Raw genomic sequence first — 16357 nt, forward strand, 5'->3', positions numbered from 1 at the left:
TGTGTGTGTGTATGAAAAGGACACGGTGTCAGAAGCCCTCAGGAGATTCTGGAAGGTTGTGTGTGAGTGTGAGTGAAAAGGACACGAAGTCAGTAGCCCTCCCGGGATTCTGCACGGGTGTGAGTGTTTTTGTGTGTGTGACTAAAAAGGACAGGAAGTCAGAAGCCCTCTAGAGTTTCTGCAGGGGTATGAGAGTGAGTGTGTGTTTGTGTGTGTGTAAAAAGTAAACGAAGTCAGTTGCTCTCCAGAGATACTGCAAGGGTGTGTGTGTGTGTGTGTGTGTAAAAAGGACACGACATCAGAAGCCCTTCAGAGATTGTACAAGGGCATGAGTGTGGGTTTGTGTGTGTGAGTGTGTAAAACGGACAAAGTCAGAAGCCCTCCAGAGATTCTGCAATGGTTTTCTCTGTGTGTGTGTGTGTGTGTGTGTGTGTGTTTAACAAGGACATGAAGTCAGAAGACCTCTAGGGATTCTGCCATGGTGTGTGTTTGTTTTTGTAAAAAGGACACGAAGTCAGAAGCTCTATAGATTCTACCATGGTGTGTGTGTGTGTGTTTGTATAAAAAGTACATGAATTTGGAAGCCCACTAGGGACTCTGCAAGAGTCTGAGTGTGAGTGTGTTTGTGTAAAAAAGCCATGAAGTCCGAAGACCTCCAGAGATTCTGCAAGGGTATGAGTGTGGGTGGGTGTGTGTATGAAAAGGACACGGTGTCAGAAGCCCTCAAGAGATTCTGGAAGGTTGTGTGTGAGTGTGTTTAAAAAGGACACGAAGTCAGAAGCTCTCTAGAGATTCTGCAAGGGTCTGAGTGTGAGTGTGTGTGTAAAAAGGACATGTAGTCAGAAGCCCTACAGAGCTTCTGCAAGTGTGTGAGTGTGAGTTTGTGTGTGTGTAAAAAGGACACGGAGTCAGAAGATCTCCAGAGATTGTGCAAGGGTGTGTGTGTGTGTGTGTATGTGTGAGTGTGAAAAAAGGAAAGGAAGTCCGAAGCCCTACAGATATTCTTCAAAGTTTGTGTGTGCGTGAGTGTCTAAAAAGGACACAAAATCAGAAGCCCTCCAGAGATTCTTCAAGTGTCTGTGTGTGTAAAAAGGACACAAAGTGAGAATACCTCCAGAGATTCTGCAAGGGTGTGTGCATGTGTGCATGTGTGTGCATGTGTGTGAATGTGTAAAATTGAAACGAAGTCAGAAGGCCTCCAGAGATTCTGCCAGGGTGTATTTGTGTGTGTAAAAAGGACAGGAATTCAGAATCCCTCTAGAGATTCTTCACGTGTGAGTGTGTGTGTGTGTATAAAAAGGACACAAAGTCAGAAGACCTGCAGATATTCTGCAAGAGTGTGAGTGTTTGCAAAAAGGACACGGAATCAGAAGCCCTCCAGAGATTCTGCAAGTGAATGAGTGCATGTGAGTGTGTGTTTAAAAAGGACATGAAATCAGACGCCTTCCAGAGATTCTGCAATGGTTTTCTGTGTGTGTGTGTGTGTCTGTGTGTAAAAAGACATGAAATCTGGCGCCCTGCAGAAATTCAGCATGGGTGCGTGTATGTGTGTGTGTGTGTGCATGTGTGTGTGTGGAAAAAGAACAGGAAACCAGAAGCGTTTTACAGATTCTGCAAGAGTGTGTGTGTGAGTGTGTTTGTGCTTGTAAACAGGACATTAATTCATAAACCCTACAGATTCTGTAACCGTGTGTGTGTATATGTGTATGTGTATGTGTGTGTGTGTGTAAAAAGGCCATGAAGTCAGAAGCCATCCAGAGATTCTGCAAGGGTATGAGTGTGAGTGTGTGTGTGTGTGTTTCTGTGTGTGTGTGTGTATGAAAAGGACACGGTGTAAGAAGCCCTCAAGAGATTCTGGAAGGTTGTGTGTGAGTGTGAGTGAAAAGGACACGAAGTCAGAAGCCCTCCGGGGATTCTGCAAGGGTGCGAATGTTTTTGTGTGCGTGACTAAAAAGGACACGAAGTCAGAAGCCCTCTAGAGTTTCTGCAGGGGTATGAGAGTGAGTGTGTGTTTGTGTGTGTGTAAAAAGGCCATGAAGTCAGAAGCCCTCCAGAGATTCTGCAAGGATATGAGTGTGAGTATGTGTGTGTGTGTGTCTGTGTGTGTGTGTGAACAGGACACGGTGTCAGAAGCCCTAAAGAGATTCTGGAAGGTTGTGTTTGAGAGTGTTTAAAAAGGACACGAAGTCAGAACGTCTCTAGAGAATCTGCAAGTGTCTGAGTGTGAGTGTGTGTGCAAAAAGGATATGTAGTCAGAAGCCCAACAGAGTTTCTGCAAGTGTATGAGTGTAAGTTTGTGTGTGTGTGTGTGTAAAAAGGACACGAAGTCAGACGACCTCCAGGGATTGTGCAAGGTTGTGTGTGTGTGTGAGTGTGTAAAAAGGAAAGGAAGTCCGAAGCCCTACAGATATTCTTCAAAGTTTGTGTGTGTGTGAGTGTCTAAAAAGGACACAACATCAGAAGCCCTCCAGAGATTCTGCAAGTGTCTGTGTGTGTAAAACGGACACAAAGTGAGAATACCTCCAGAGATTCTGCAAGGGTGTGTGCATGTGTGTGTGTGAGTGTGTAAAATGGAAATGAATTCAGAAGGCCTCCAGGGATTCTGCCAGGGTGTATTTGTGTGTGTAAAAACGACAGGAACTCAGAATCCCTCCAGAGATTCTTAAAGTGTGAGTGTGTGTGTGTATAAAAAGGACACAAAGTCATAAGACCTGCAGATATTCTGCAAGGGTCTGGGTGTTTGTGTGTGTGTGTAAAAAGGACACAGAATCAGAAGCCCTCCAGAAATTCTGCAAGTGTATGAGTGTGTGTGTGTGTGTGTGTGTGTGTTTAAAAAGGACATGAAATCAGACGCCCTTCAGAGATTTTGCTAGGGTGCGTGTATGTGTGTGTGTGTGTATGTTTGCTTGTAAAAAGACATTAATTCAGAAACCATCCAGAGATTCTGCAACGGTGTTTCTGTATGTGTGTGTGTGTGTGTGTGTGTGTGAAAAGGACACGAAGTCAGAAGCTCTCTAGAGATTCTACCATGGTGTGTGTGTGTTTGTATAAAAAGTACAGGAATTTCGAAGCCCACTAGTGACTCTGCAAGAGTCTGAGTGTGAGTGTGTGTGTGTGTATGAAAAGGACACGGTGTCAGAAGCCCTCAAGAGATTCTGGAAGGTTGTGTGTGAGTGTGAGTGAAAAGGACACGAAGTCAGTAGCCCTCCCGGGATTCTGCACGGGTGTGAGTGTTTTTGTGTGTGTGACTAAAAAGGACACGAATTCAGAAGCCCTCTAGAGTTTCTGCAGGGGTATGAGAGTGAGTGTGTGTTTGTGTGTGTGTAAAATGTAAACGAAGTCAGTTGCCCTTCAGAGATACTGCAAGGGTGTGTGTGTGTGTGTGTGTAAAAAGGACACGACATCAGAAGCCCTTCAGAGATTGTACAAGGGCATGAGTGTGGGTTTGTGTGTGTGAGTGTGTAAAACGGACAAAGTCAGAAGCCCTCCAGAGATTCTGCAATGGTTTTCTGTGTGTGTGTTTAAAAAGGATATGAACTCAGAAGACCTCTAGGGATTCTGCAATGGTGTGTGTGTGTTTTTGTAAAAAGGACACGAAGTCAGAAGCTCTCTAGAGATTCTGCAAGGGTCTGAGTGTGAGTGTAAGAAGGACATGTAGTAAGAAGCCCTACAGAGTTTCTGCAAGTGAATGAGTGTGAGTTTGGGTGTGTTTGTGTGTAAAAAGGACAGGAATTCAGACGACCTCCAGAGATTGTGCAAGGGTGTGTGTGTGTGTGTGAGTGTGTAAAAAGGAAAGGAAGTCTGAAGCCCTACAGATATTCTTCAAAGTTTGTGTGTGCGTGAGTGTCTAAAAAGGACACAAAATCAGAAGCCCTCCAGAGATTCTGCAAGTGTCTTTGTGTGTAAAAAGGACACAAAATGAGAATACCTCCAGAGATTCTGCAAGGGTGTGTGCATGTGTGTGTGTGTGTGTGTGTGTGTGCATGTGTGTGTGTGTGTGTGTAAAATGGAAACGAAGTCAGAAGGCCTCCAGAGATTCTGCCAGGGTGTATTTGTGTGTGTAAAAAGGACAGGAACTCAGAATCCCTCCAGAGAGTCTTCAAGTGTGAGTGTGTGTGTGTGTATAAAAAGGACACAAAGTCAAAAGACCTACAGATATTCTGCCAGAGTGTGAGTGTTTGTGTGTGCGTGTAAAAAGGACACGGAATCAGAAGCCCTCCAGACATTCTGCAAGTGTATGAGTGCGTGCGTGTGTGTGTTTAAAAAGGACCAGAAATCAGACGCCCTTCAGAGATTCTGCAAGGGTGCGTGTATGTGGGTGTGTGTGTTTGCTTGTAAAAAGACATTAATTCAGAAACCATCCAGAGATTCTGCAACGGTGTTTGTGTATGTGCGTGTGTGTGTGTAAAAAGGACACGAAGTCAGAAGCTCTCTAGAGATTCTACCATGGTGTGTGTGTGTGTGTGTGTGTGTATTTGTATAAAAAGTACATGAATTTGGAAGCCCACAAGGGACTCTGCAAGAGTCTGAGTGTGAGTGTGTGTGTGTAAAAAAGCCATGAAATCAGAAGCCCTCCAGAGATTCTGCAAGGGTATGAGTGTGAGTGTGTGTGTGTATGAAAAGGACACGGTGTCAGAAGCCCTCAAGAGATTCTGGAATGTTGTGTGTGAGTGTGTTTAAAAAGGACACGAAGTCAGAACCTCTCTAGAGAATCTGCAAGTGTCTGAGTGTGAGTGTGTGTGTAAAAAAGACATGTAGTCAGAAGCCCTACAGAGCTTCTGAAAGTGTGTGAGTGTGAGTTTGTGTGTGTGTAAAAAGGACACGGAGTCAGAAGATCTCCAGAGATTGTGCAAGGGTGTGTCTGTGTGTGAGTGTGTAAAAAGGAAAGGAAGTCCGAAGCCCTACAGATATTCTTCAAAGTTTGTGTGTGCGTGTGTGTCTAAAAAGGACACAAAATCAGAAGTCCTCCAGAGATTCTTCAAGTGTCTGTGTGTGTAAAAAGGACACAAAGTGAGAATACCTCCAGAGATTCTGCAAGGGTGTGTGCATGTGTGCATGTGTGTGTATGTGTGTGAATGTGTAAAATTGAAACGAAGTCAGAAGGCCTCCAGAGATTCTGCCAGGGTGTATTTGTGTGTGTAAAAAGGACAGGAATTCAGAATCCCTCTAGAGATTCTTCACGTGTGAGTGTGTGTGTGTGAATAAAAAGGACACAAAGTCAGAAGACCTGCAGATATTCTGCAAGAGTGTGAGTGTTTGCAAAAAGGACACGGAATCAGAAGCCCTCCAGAGATTCTGCAAGTGTATGAGTGCATGTCTGTGTGTGTGTGTTTAAAAAGGACATGAAATCAGACGCCTTCCAGAGATTTTGCAATGGTTTTCTGTGTGTGTGTGTGTCTGTGTGTAAAAAGACATGAAATCAGGCGCCCTGCAGAGATTCAGCAAGGGTGCGTGTATGTGTGTGTGTGTGCAAGTGTGTGTGTGGAAAAAGGACAGGATACCGGAAGGGTTTTACAGATTCTGCAAGAGTGTGTGTGTGTGTGTTTGTGCTTGTAAAAAGGACATTAATTCAGAAACCCTCCAGAGATTCTGCAACAGTGTGTGTGTATATGTGTATGTGTGTGTGTGTGTGTGTGTGTGTGTGTGTAAAAAGGCCATGAAGTCAGAAGCCCTCCAGAGATTCTGCAAGGGTATGAGTGTGAGTGTGTGTGTGTGTGTGTTTTTCAGTGTGTGTGCATGAAAAGGACACGGTGTCAGAAGCCCTCAAGAGATTCTGGAAGGTTGTGTGTGAGTGTGAGTGAAAAGGACACCAAGTCAGAAGCCCTCCGGGGATTCTGCAAGGGTGCGAGTGCTTTTGTGTGTGTGACTAAAAAGGACACGAAGTCAGAAGCCCTCTAGAGTTTCTGCAGGGGTATGAGAGTGAGTGTGTGTTTGTGTGTGTGTAAAAAGGTCATGAAGTCATAAGCCCTCCAGAGATTTTGCAAGGATATGAGTGTGAGTATGTGAGTGTGTGTGTGTGTGTGTGTTTGTGTGTGTGTATGAACAGGACACGGTGTCAGAAGCCCTCAAGAGATTCTGGAAGGTTGTGTGTGAGTGTGTTTAAAAAGGACACGAAGTCAGAACCTCTCTAGAGAATCTGCAAGTGTCTGAGTGTGAGTGTGTGTGTAAAAAGGACATGTAGTCAGAAGCCCAACAGAGTTTCTGCAAGTGTATGAGTGTGAGTTTGTGTGTGTGTAAAAAGGACACGGAGTCAGAAGACCTCCAGAGATTGTGCAAGGGTGTGTGTGTGTGTGAGTGTGTAATAAGGAAAGGAAGTCCGAAGCCCTACAGATATTCTTCAAAGTTTGTGTGTGCGTGTGTGTCTAAAAAGGACACAAAATCAGAAGCCCTCCAGAGATTCTGCAAGTGTCTGTGTGTGTAAAAAGGACAAAAAATGAGAATACCTCCAGAGATTCTTCAAGGGTGTGTGCATGTGTGTGTGTGTGAGTGTGTAAAATTGAAAAGAAGTCAGAAGGCCTCAAGAGATTCTGCCAGGGTGTATTTGTTTGTGTAAAAAGGACAGGAACACAGAATCCCTCTAGAGATTCTTCAAGTGTGAGTGTGTGTGTGTATAAAAAGGACACAAAGTCAGAAGACCTGCAGATATTCTGCAAGAGTGTGAGTGTTTGCAAAAAGGACACGGAATCAGAAGCCCTCCAGAGATTCTGCAAGTGTATGAGTGCATGTGTGTGTGTGTGTGTTTAAAAAGAACATGAAATCAGACGCCTTCCAGAGATTCTGGAATGGTTTCCTGTGTGTGTGTGTGTGTGTGTCTGTGTGTGTGTGTGTAAAAAGACATGAAATCAGGTGCCCTGCAGAGATTCTGCAAGGGTGCGTGTATGTGTGTGTGTGTGCATGTGTGCGTGTGGAAAAAGGACAGGAAACCAGATGCCTTTTACAGATTCTGCAAGAGTGTGTGTGTGTGTGTTTGTGCTTCTAAAAAGGACATTAATTTAGAAACCCTCCAGAGATTCTTCAACCGTGTGTGTGTATATGTGTATGTGTGTGTGTGTGTGTGTGTAAAAAGCCATGAAGTCAGAAGCCCTCCAGAGATTCTGCAAGGGTATGAGTGTGAGTGTGTGTGTTTGTGTTTCTGTGTGTGTGTATGAAAAGGACACGGTGTCAGAAGCCCTCAAGAGATTCTGGAAGGTTGTGTGTGAGTGTGAGTGAAAAGGACACGAAGTCAGAAGCCCTGCGGGGATTCTGCAAGGGTGCGAGTGTTTTTGTGTGTGTGACTAAAAAGGACACGAAGTCAGAAGCCCTCTAGAGTTTCTGCAGGGGTATGAGAGTGAGTGTGTGTTTGTGTGTGTGTAAAAAGGCCATGAAGTCAGAAGCCCTCCAGAGATTCTGCAAGGGTCTGAGTGTGAGTGTGTCTGTAAAAAGGACATGTAGTCAGATGCCCTACAAAGCTTCTGCAAGTGTATGAGTGTGAGTTTGTGTGTGTGTAAAAAGGACCCGGAGTCAGAAGATCTCCAGAGATTGTGCAAGGGTGTGTGTGTGTGAGAGTGTGTATAAAGGACATGAAGTCAGAAGGCGTGTAGTGATTCTACAATGGTTAGTGTGTATTTTTGTAAAAAGGACACGAACTCAGAAGCTCTGTAGGGATTCTGCAAGGGTCGGAGTGTGAGTGTGTGTGTAAATAGGACATGTAGTCAGAAGCCCTACAGAGTTTCTTCAAGTGTATGAGTGTGAGTTTGTGGGTGTGTGTGTGTGTGTGTAAAAAGGACACGAAGTCAGACGACTTCCAGAGATTGTGCATGGGTGTGTGTGTGTGAGTGTGTAAAAAGGAAAGGAAGTCTGAAGGCCTACAGATATTCTCCAAAGTTAGTGTGTGCGTGAGTGTCTAAAAAGGACACAAAATCAGAAGCCCTCCGGAGATTCTGCAAGTGTCTGTGTGTGTAAAAAGGACACAAAGTGAGAATACCTCCAGAGATTCTGCAAGGCTGTGTGCATATGTGCATGTGTGTGTGTGTGTGTGTGAGTGTGTAAAATGGAAACGAATCAGAAGGCCTGCACAGATTCTGCCCGGGTGTATTTGTGGGTGAAAAAAGGACAGGAACTCAGAATCCCTCCAGAGATTCTTCAAGTGTGAGTGTGTGTGTGTATAAAAAGGACACAAAGTCAGAAGACCTGCAGATATACTGCAAGTGTGTGAGTGTTTGTAAAAAGGACACGGAATCAGAAGCCCTCCAGAGATTCTGCAAGTGTATGAGTGCATGTGTGTGTGTGTGTGTGTGTGTGTGTGTGTTTAAAAAAGACATGAAATCAGACGCCTTCCAGAGATTCTGCAATGGTTTTCTGTGTGTGTGTCTGTGTGTGTGTGTAAAAAGACATGAAATCAGGTGCCTTGCAGAGATTCTGCAAGGGTGCGTGTATGTGTGTGTGTGTGCATGTGTGCGTGTGGAAAAAGGACAGGAAACCAGAAGCCTTTTACAGATTCTGCAAGAGTGTCTGTGAGTGTGTGTTTGTGTTTGTAAAAGGACATTAATTCAGAAACCCTTCAGAGATTCTGCAACCGTGCGTGTGTATATGTGTATGTGTGTGTGTGTGTGTGTAAAAAGGCCATGAAGTCAGAAGCCCTCCAGAGATTCTGCAAGGGAATGAGTGTGAGTGTGTGTGTGTGTGTTTCTGTGTGTGTGTATGAAAAGGACACGGTGTCAGAAGCCCTCAAGAGATTCTGGAAGGTTGTGTGTGAGTGTGAGTGAAAAGGACACGAAATCAAAAGCCCTGCGGGGATTCTGCAAGGGTGCGAGTGTTTTTGTGTGTGTGACTAAAAAGGACACGAAGTCAGAAGCCCTCTAGAGTTTCTGCAGGGGTATGAGAGTGAGTGTGTGTTTGTGTGTGTGTAAAAAGGCCATGAAATCAGAAGCCCTCCAGAGATTCTGCAAGGATATGAGTGTGAGTATGTGTGTGTGTGTGTGTATGAACAGGACACGGTGTCAGAAGCCGTCAAGAGATTCTGGAAGGTTGTGTGTGAGTGTGTTTAAAAAGGACACGAAGTCAGAAGCTCTCTAGAGATTCTGCAAGGGTCTGAGTGTGAGTGTGTGTGTAAAAAGGACATGTAGTCAGAAGCCCTACAGAGTTCTGCAAGTCTATGAGTGTGAGTTTGTGTTTGTGTGTAAAAAGGACACGGAATCAGAAGATCTCCAAAGATTGTGCAAGGGTGTGTGTGTGTGTGTGTGAGTGTGTAAAAAGGACATGAAGTCAGAAGGCCTGTAGTGATTCTGCCATGGTGTGTGTGTATTTTTGTAAAAAGGACATGACGTCAGAAGCTCTCTAGAGATTTTACAAGGGTCTGAGTGTGAGTGTGTGTGTAAAAAGGACAGGAACTCAGAATCCCTCCAGACATTCTTCAAGTGTGAGTGTGTGTGTGTATAAAAAGGACACAAAGTCAGAAGACCTGCAGATATTCTGCAAGAGTGTGAGTGTTTGTAAAAAGGACACGGAATCAGAAGCCCTCCAGAGATTCTGCAAGTGTATGAGTGCATGTGTGTGTGTGTGTGTGTGTGTTTAAAAAGGACATGAAATCAGACGCCTTCCAGAGATTCTGCAAAGGTTTTCTCTGTGTGTGTGTCTGTGTGTGTGTGTAAAAAGACATGAAATCAGGCGCCCTGCAGAGATTCTGCAAGGGTGCGTGTATGTGTGTGTGTGTGCATATGTGCGTGTGGAAAAAGGACAGGAAACCAGAAGCCTTTTACAGATTCTGCAAGAGTGTGTGTGTGTTGTGCTTGTTAAAAGGACATTAATTCAGAAACCCTCCAGAGATTCTGCAACCATGTGTGTGTATATGTGTATGTGTGTGTGTGTGTAAAAAGGACACGAAGACAGAAGACCTCTAGGGATTCTGCCATGGTGTTTGTGTGTTTTTTTAAAAGGACACGAAGTCAGGAGCTCTCTAGAGATTCTGCAAGGGTCTTAGTGTGTGTGTGTGTGTAAAAAGGACATGTAGTCAGAAGCCCTACAGAGTTTCTGTAAGTGAATGAGTGTGAGTTTGTGTGTGTGTGTGTAAAAAGGACACGAAATCAGACGACCTCCAGAGATTGTGCAAGGGTGTGTGTGTGTGTGTGTGTGTGTGTTTGCTTGTTAAAAGACATTAATTCAGAAACCATCCAGAGATTCTGCAACGGTGTTTGTGTATGTGAGTGTGTGTGTGTAAAAAGGACACGAAGTCAGAAGCCCTCTAGAGATGTTACCATGGTGTGTGTGTGTGTTTGTATAAAAAGTACATGAATTTCGAAGCCCACTAGGGACTCAGCAAGAGTCTGAGTGTGAGTGTGTGTGTAAAAAAGACATGTAGTCAGAAGCCCTACAGAGTTTCTGCAAGTGAATGAGTGTGAGTTTGTGTGTGTGTAAAAAGGACACGGAGTCAGAAGACCTCCAGAGATTGTGCAAGGGTGTGTGTGTGTGTGAGTGTGTAAAAAGGAAAGGAAGTCCGAAGCCCTACAGATATTCTTCAAAGTTTGTGTGTGCGTGAGTGTCTAAAAAGGACACAAAATCAGAAGCCCTCCAGAGATTCTGCAAGTGTCTGTGTGTGTAAAAAGGACACAAAGTGAGAATACCTCCAGAGATTCTGCAAGGGTGTGTGCATGTGTGTGTGTGAGTGTGTAAAATGGAAACGAAGTCAGAAGACCTCCAGAGATTCTGCCAGGGTGTATTTGTGTGTGTAAAAAGGACAGGAACTCAGAATCCCTCCAGAGATTCTTCAAGTGTGAGTGTGTCTGTGTGTATAAAAAGGACACAAAGTCAGAAGACCTGCAGATATTCTGCAAGAGTGTGGGTGTTTGTGTGTGTGTGTAAAAAGGACACAGAATCAGAAGCCCTCCAGAGATTCTGCAAGTGTATGAGTGTGTGTGTGTGTGTTTAAAAAGGACATGAAATCAGACGCCCTTCAGAGATTTTGCAAGGGTGCGTGTATGTGTGTGTGTGTGTTTGCTTGTAAAAAGACATTAATTCAGAAACCATCCAGAGATTCTGCAACGGTGTTTCCGTACGTGTTTGTTTGTGTGTGTGTGTGTGTGTGTGTGTGTGTGTGAATAGGACACGAAGTCAGAAGCTCTCTCTAGAGATTCTAACATGGTGTGTGTGTGTGTGTGTGTTTGAATAAAAAGTACATGAATTTTGAAGCCCACTAGTGACTCTTAAAGAGTCTGAGTGTGAGTGTGTGTGTGCGTAAAAAGGCCATGAAGTCAGAAGCCCTCCAGAGATTCTGCAAGGGTATGAGTGTGAGTGTGTGTGTGTGTAAAAAGTAAATGAAGTCAATTGCCCTCCAGAGATACTGCAAGGGTGTGTGTGTGTGTGTAAAAAGGACACGACATCAGAAGCCCTTCAGAGATTGTACAAGGGCATGAGTGAGGGTTTGCGTGTGTGAGTGTGTAAAACGGACAAAATCAGACGCCTTCCAGAGATTCTGCAATGGTTGTCTGTGTGTGTGTGTGTCTGTGTTTAAAAAGACATGAAATCAGGCGCCCTGCATAAATTCAGCAAGGGTGCGTGTATGTGTGTGTGTGTGCATGTGTGTGTGTGGAAAAAGGACAGGAAACCAGAGCGTTTTACAGATTCTGCAAGAGTGTGTGTGTGTGTGTTTGTGCTTGTAAAAAGGACATTAATTCAGAAACCCGCCAGGGATTCTGCAACCGTGTGTGTGTATATGTGTATGTGTGTGTGTGTGTGTGTGTAAAAAGGCCATAAAGTCAGAAGCCCTCCAGAGATTCTGCAAGGGTATGAGTGTGAGTGTGTGTGTGTGTGTGTGTGTTTCTGTGTGTGTGTATGAAAAGGACATGGTGTCAGAAGCCCTCAAGAGATTCTGGAAGGTTGTGTGTGAGTGTGAGCGAAAAGGACACGAATTCAGAAGCCCTACTGGGATTCTGCAAGGGTGCGAGTGTTTTTGTGTGTGTGACTAAAAAGGACACGAAGTCAGAAGCCCTCTAGAGTTTCTGCAGGGGTATGAGAGTGAGTGTGTGTTTGTTTGTGTGTTAAAAGGCCATGAAGTCAGAAGCCCTCCAGAAATTCTGCAAGGATATGAGTGTGAGTATGTGTGTGTGTGTGTGTGTATGAACAGGACACGGTGTCAGAAGCCCTCAAAAGATTCTGGAAGGTTGTGTGTGAGTGTGTTTAAAAAGGACACGAAGTCAGAACCTCTCTAGAGAATCTGCAAGTGTCTGAGTGTGAGTGTGTGTGTAAAAAGGACATGTAGTCAGAAGCCCAACAGAGTTTCTGCATGTGTATGAGTGTGAGTTTGTGTGTGTGTAAAAAGGACACGGAGTCAGAAGACCTCCAGAGATTGTGCAAGTGTGTGTGTGTTTGTGTGTAAGTGTGTAAAAAGGAAAGGAAGTCCGAAGCCCTACAGATATTCCTCAAAGTTTGTGTGTGCCTGAGTGTCTAAAAAGGACACAAAATCAGAAGCCCTCCAGCGATTCTGCAAGTGTCTGTGTGTGTAAAAAGGACAAAAAATGAGAATACCTCCAGAGATTCTTCAAGGGTGTGTGCATGTGTGTGTGTGTGAGTGTGTAAAATTGAAAGGAAGTCAGAAGGCCTGCAGAGATTCTGCCAGGGTGTATTTGTGTGTGTAAAAAGGACAGGAACACAGAATCCCTCTAGAGATTCTTCAAGTGTGAGTGTTTGTGTGTATAAAAAGGACACAAAGTCAGAAGACCTGCAGATGTTCTGCAAGAGTGTGAGTGTTTGCAAAAGGACAGGGAATCAGAAGCCCTCCAGAGATTCTGCAAATGTATGAGTGCATGTGTGTGTGTGTGTGTTTAAAAAGGACATGAAATCAGACACCTTCCAGAGATTCTGCAATGGTTTTCTGTGTGTGTGTGTGTCTGTGTGTGTGTGTAAAAAGACATGAAATCAGGTGCCCTGCAGAGATTCTGCAAGGGTGCGTGTATGTGTGTGTGTGTGCATGTGTGCGTGTGGAAAAAGGACAGGAAACCAGATGCTTTTTACAGATTCTGCAAGAGTGTGTGTGTGTGTTTGTGCTTGTAAAAAGGACATTAATTTAGAAACCCTCCAGAGATTCTGCAACCGTGTGTGTGTATGTGTATGTGTGTGTGTGTGTGTGTGTAAAAAGGCCATGAAGTCAGAAGCCCTCCAGAGATTCTGCAAGGGTATGAGTGTGAGTGTGTGTGTGTGTGTGTTTCTGTGTGTGTGTATGAAAAGGACACGGTGTCAGGAACCCTCAAGAGATTCTGGAAGGTTGTGTGTGAGTGTGAGTGAAAAGGACACGAAGTCAGAAGCCCTGCGGGGATTCTGCAAGGGTGTGAGTGTTTTTGTGTGTGTTACTAAAAAGGACACGAAGTCAGAAGCCCTCTAGAGTTTCTGCAGGGGTATGAGAGTGAGTGTGTGTTTGTGTGTGTGTAAAAAGGCCATGAAGTCAGAAGCCCTCAGAGATTCTGCAAGGATATGAGTGTGAGTATGTGTGTGTGTGTGTGTGTGTGTATGAACAGGACATGGTGTCAGAAGCCCTCAAGAGATTCTGGAAGGTTGTGTGTGAGTGTGTTTAAAAAGGACACGAAGTCAGAAGTTCTCTAGAGATTCTGCAAGGGTCTGAGTGTGAGTGTGTGTGTAAAAAGGACATGTAATCAGAAGCCCTACAGAGTTTCTGCAAGTGTATGAGTGTGAGTTTGTGTGTGTGTGTGAAAAAGGACACGAAGTCAGACGACCTCCAGGGATTGTGCAAAGTTGTGTGTGTGTGTGAGTGTGTAAAAAGGAAAGGAAGTCAGAAGCCCTACAGTTATTCTTCAAAGTTTGTGTGTGTGTGAGTGTCTAAAAAGGACACAAAATCAGAAGCCCTCCAGAGATTCTGCAAGTGTCTGTGTGTGTAAAACGGACACAAAGTGAGAATACCTCCAGAGATTCTGCAAGGGTGTGTGCATGTGTGCATGTGTGTGTGTGTGAGTGTGTAAAATGGAAACGAAGTCAGAAGGCCTCCAGAGATTCTGCCAGGGTGTATTTGTGTGTGTAAAAATGACAGGAACTCAGAATCCCTCCAGAGATTCTTCAAGTGTGAGTGTGTGTCTGTGTGTATAAAAAGGACACAAAGTCAGAAGACCTGCAGATATTCTGCAAGAGTGTGAGTGTTTGTGTGTGTGTGTGTTAAAAGGACAAGGAATCAGAAGCCCTCCAGAGATTCTGTAAGTGTATGAGTGTATGTGTGTGTGTATAAAAAGGACATGAAATCAGACGCCCTTCAGAGATTCTGCAAGGGTGCGTGTATGTGTGTGTATGTGTGTATGGGTGTGTGTGTGTGTTTGCTTGTAAAAATACATTAATTCAGAAACCATACAGAGATTCTGCAACAGTGTTTCTGTATGTGTGTGTGTGTGTAAAAAGGACACGAAGTCAGAAGCTCTCTAGAGATTCTACCATGGTGTGTGTGTGTGGGTTTGTATAAAAAGTACATGAATTTCGAAGCCCACTAGGGACTCTGCAAGAGTCTGAGTGTGAGTGTGTGTGTTTGTGTGTAAAAAGGCCATGAAGTCAGAAGCCCTCCAGAGATTCTGCAAGGGTATGAGTGTGTGTGTGTGTGTGTGTGTGTGTATGCAAAGGACACGGTGTCAGAAGCCCTCAAGAGATTCTGGAAGGTTGTGTGTGAGTGTGAGTGAAAAGGACTTGAAGTCAGAAGGCCTCCTGGGATTCTGCACGGGTGTGAGTGTTTTTGTGTGTGTGACTAAAAAGGACACGAAGTCAGAAGCCCTCTAGAGTTTCTGCAGGGGTATGAGAGTGAGTGTGTGTTTGTGTGTGTGTAAAAAGTAAACGAAGTCAGTTGCCCTTCAGAGATACTGCAATGATTTTCTTTGTGTGTGTGTAAAAAGGACACGACATCAGAAGCCTTTCAGAGATTGTACAAGGGCATGAGTGTGGGTTTGCTTGTGTGAGTGTGTAAAACGGACAAAGTCAGAAGCCCTCCAGAGATTCTGCAATGGTTTTCTGTGTGTATGTGTGTTTAAAAAGGACATGATGTCAGAAGACCTCTAGGGATTCTGCCATGGTGTGTGTGTGTTTTTGTAAAAAGGACACGAAGTCAGAAGCTCTCTAGAGTTTCTGCAAGGGTCTGAGTGTGAGTGTGTGTGTAAAAAGGACATGTATTCAGAAGCCCTACAGAGTTTCTGCAAGTGAATGAGTGTGAGTTTGTGTGTGTGTAAAAAGGACACGGAGTCAGAAGACCTCCAGAGATTGTGCAAGGGTGTGTGTGTGTGTGTGTGTGTGTAAAAAGTAAAGGAAGTCCGAAGCCCTACAGATATTTTTCAAAGTTTGTGTGTGTGTGAGTGTCTAAAAAGGACACAAAATCAGAAGCCCTCCAGAGATTCTGCAAGTGTCTGTGTGTGTAAAACGGACACAAAGTGAGAATACCTCCAGAGATTCTGCAAGGGTGTGTGCATGTGTGCATGTGTGTGTGTGTGAGTGTGTAAAATGGAAACGAAGTCAGAAGGCCTCCAGAGATTCTGCCAGGGTGTATTTGTGTGTGTAAAAAGGACAGGAACTCAGAATCCCTCCAGAGATTCTTCAAGTGTGAGTGTGTGTCTGTGTGTATAAAAAGGACACAAAGTCAGAAGACCTGCAGATATTCTGCAAGAGTGTGAGTGTTTGTGTGTGTGTGTAAAAAGGACACGGAATCAGAAGCCCTCCAGAGATTCTGCAAGTGTATGAGTGTGTGTGTTTGTGTGTGTGTGTGTGTGTGTTTAAAAAGGACATGAAATCAGACGCCCTTCAGAGATTCTACAAGGGTGCGTGTGTGTGTGTGTGTTTGCTTGTGAAAAGACATTAATTCAGAAACCATCCAGAGATTCTGCAACGGTGTTTCTGTATATGTGTGTGTGTGTGTGTGTGTGTGTGTGTAAAAAGCACACGAAGTCAGAAGCTCTCTAGAGATTCTACCATGGTGTGTGTGTTTGTATAAAAAGTACATGAATTTCGAAGCCCACTAGGGACTCTGCAAGAGTCTTAGTGTGAGTGTGTGTGTGTAAAAAGGCCATGAAGTCAGAAGCCCTCCAGAGATTCTACAAGGGTATGAGTGTGAGTGTGTGTGTGTGTATGAAAAGGACACGGTGTCAGACGCCCTCAAGAGATTCTGGAGGGTTGTGTGTGAGTGTGAGTGAAAAGGACACGAAGTCAGAAGGCCTCCGGGGATTCTGCACGGGTGTGAATGTTTTTGTGTGTGTGACTAAAAGGGACACGAATTCAGAAGCCCTCTAGAGTTTCTGCAGGGTTATGAGAGTGAGTGTGTGTTTGTGTGTATGTAAAAAGTAAACGAAGTCAGTTGCCCTACAGAGATACTGCAAGGGTGTGTGTGTGTGTGTAAAAAGGACACGACATCAGA

The sequence above is a fragment of the Tenrec ecaudatus genome, chromosome 14 (genome assembly GCF_050624435.1).
Source record: "Tenrec ecaudatus isolate mTenEca1 chromosome 14, mTenEca1.hap1, whole genome shotgun sequence".
In the NCBI taxonomy this organism is placed as follows: Eukaryota; Metazoa; Chordata; class Mammalia; order Afrosoricida; family Tenrecidae; genus Tenrec; species Tenrec ecaudatus.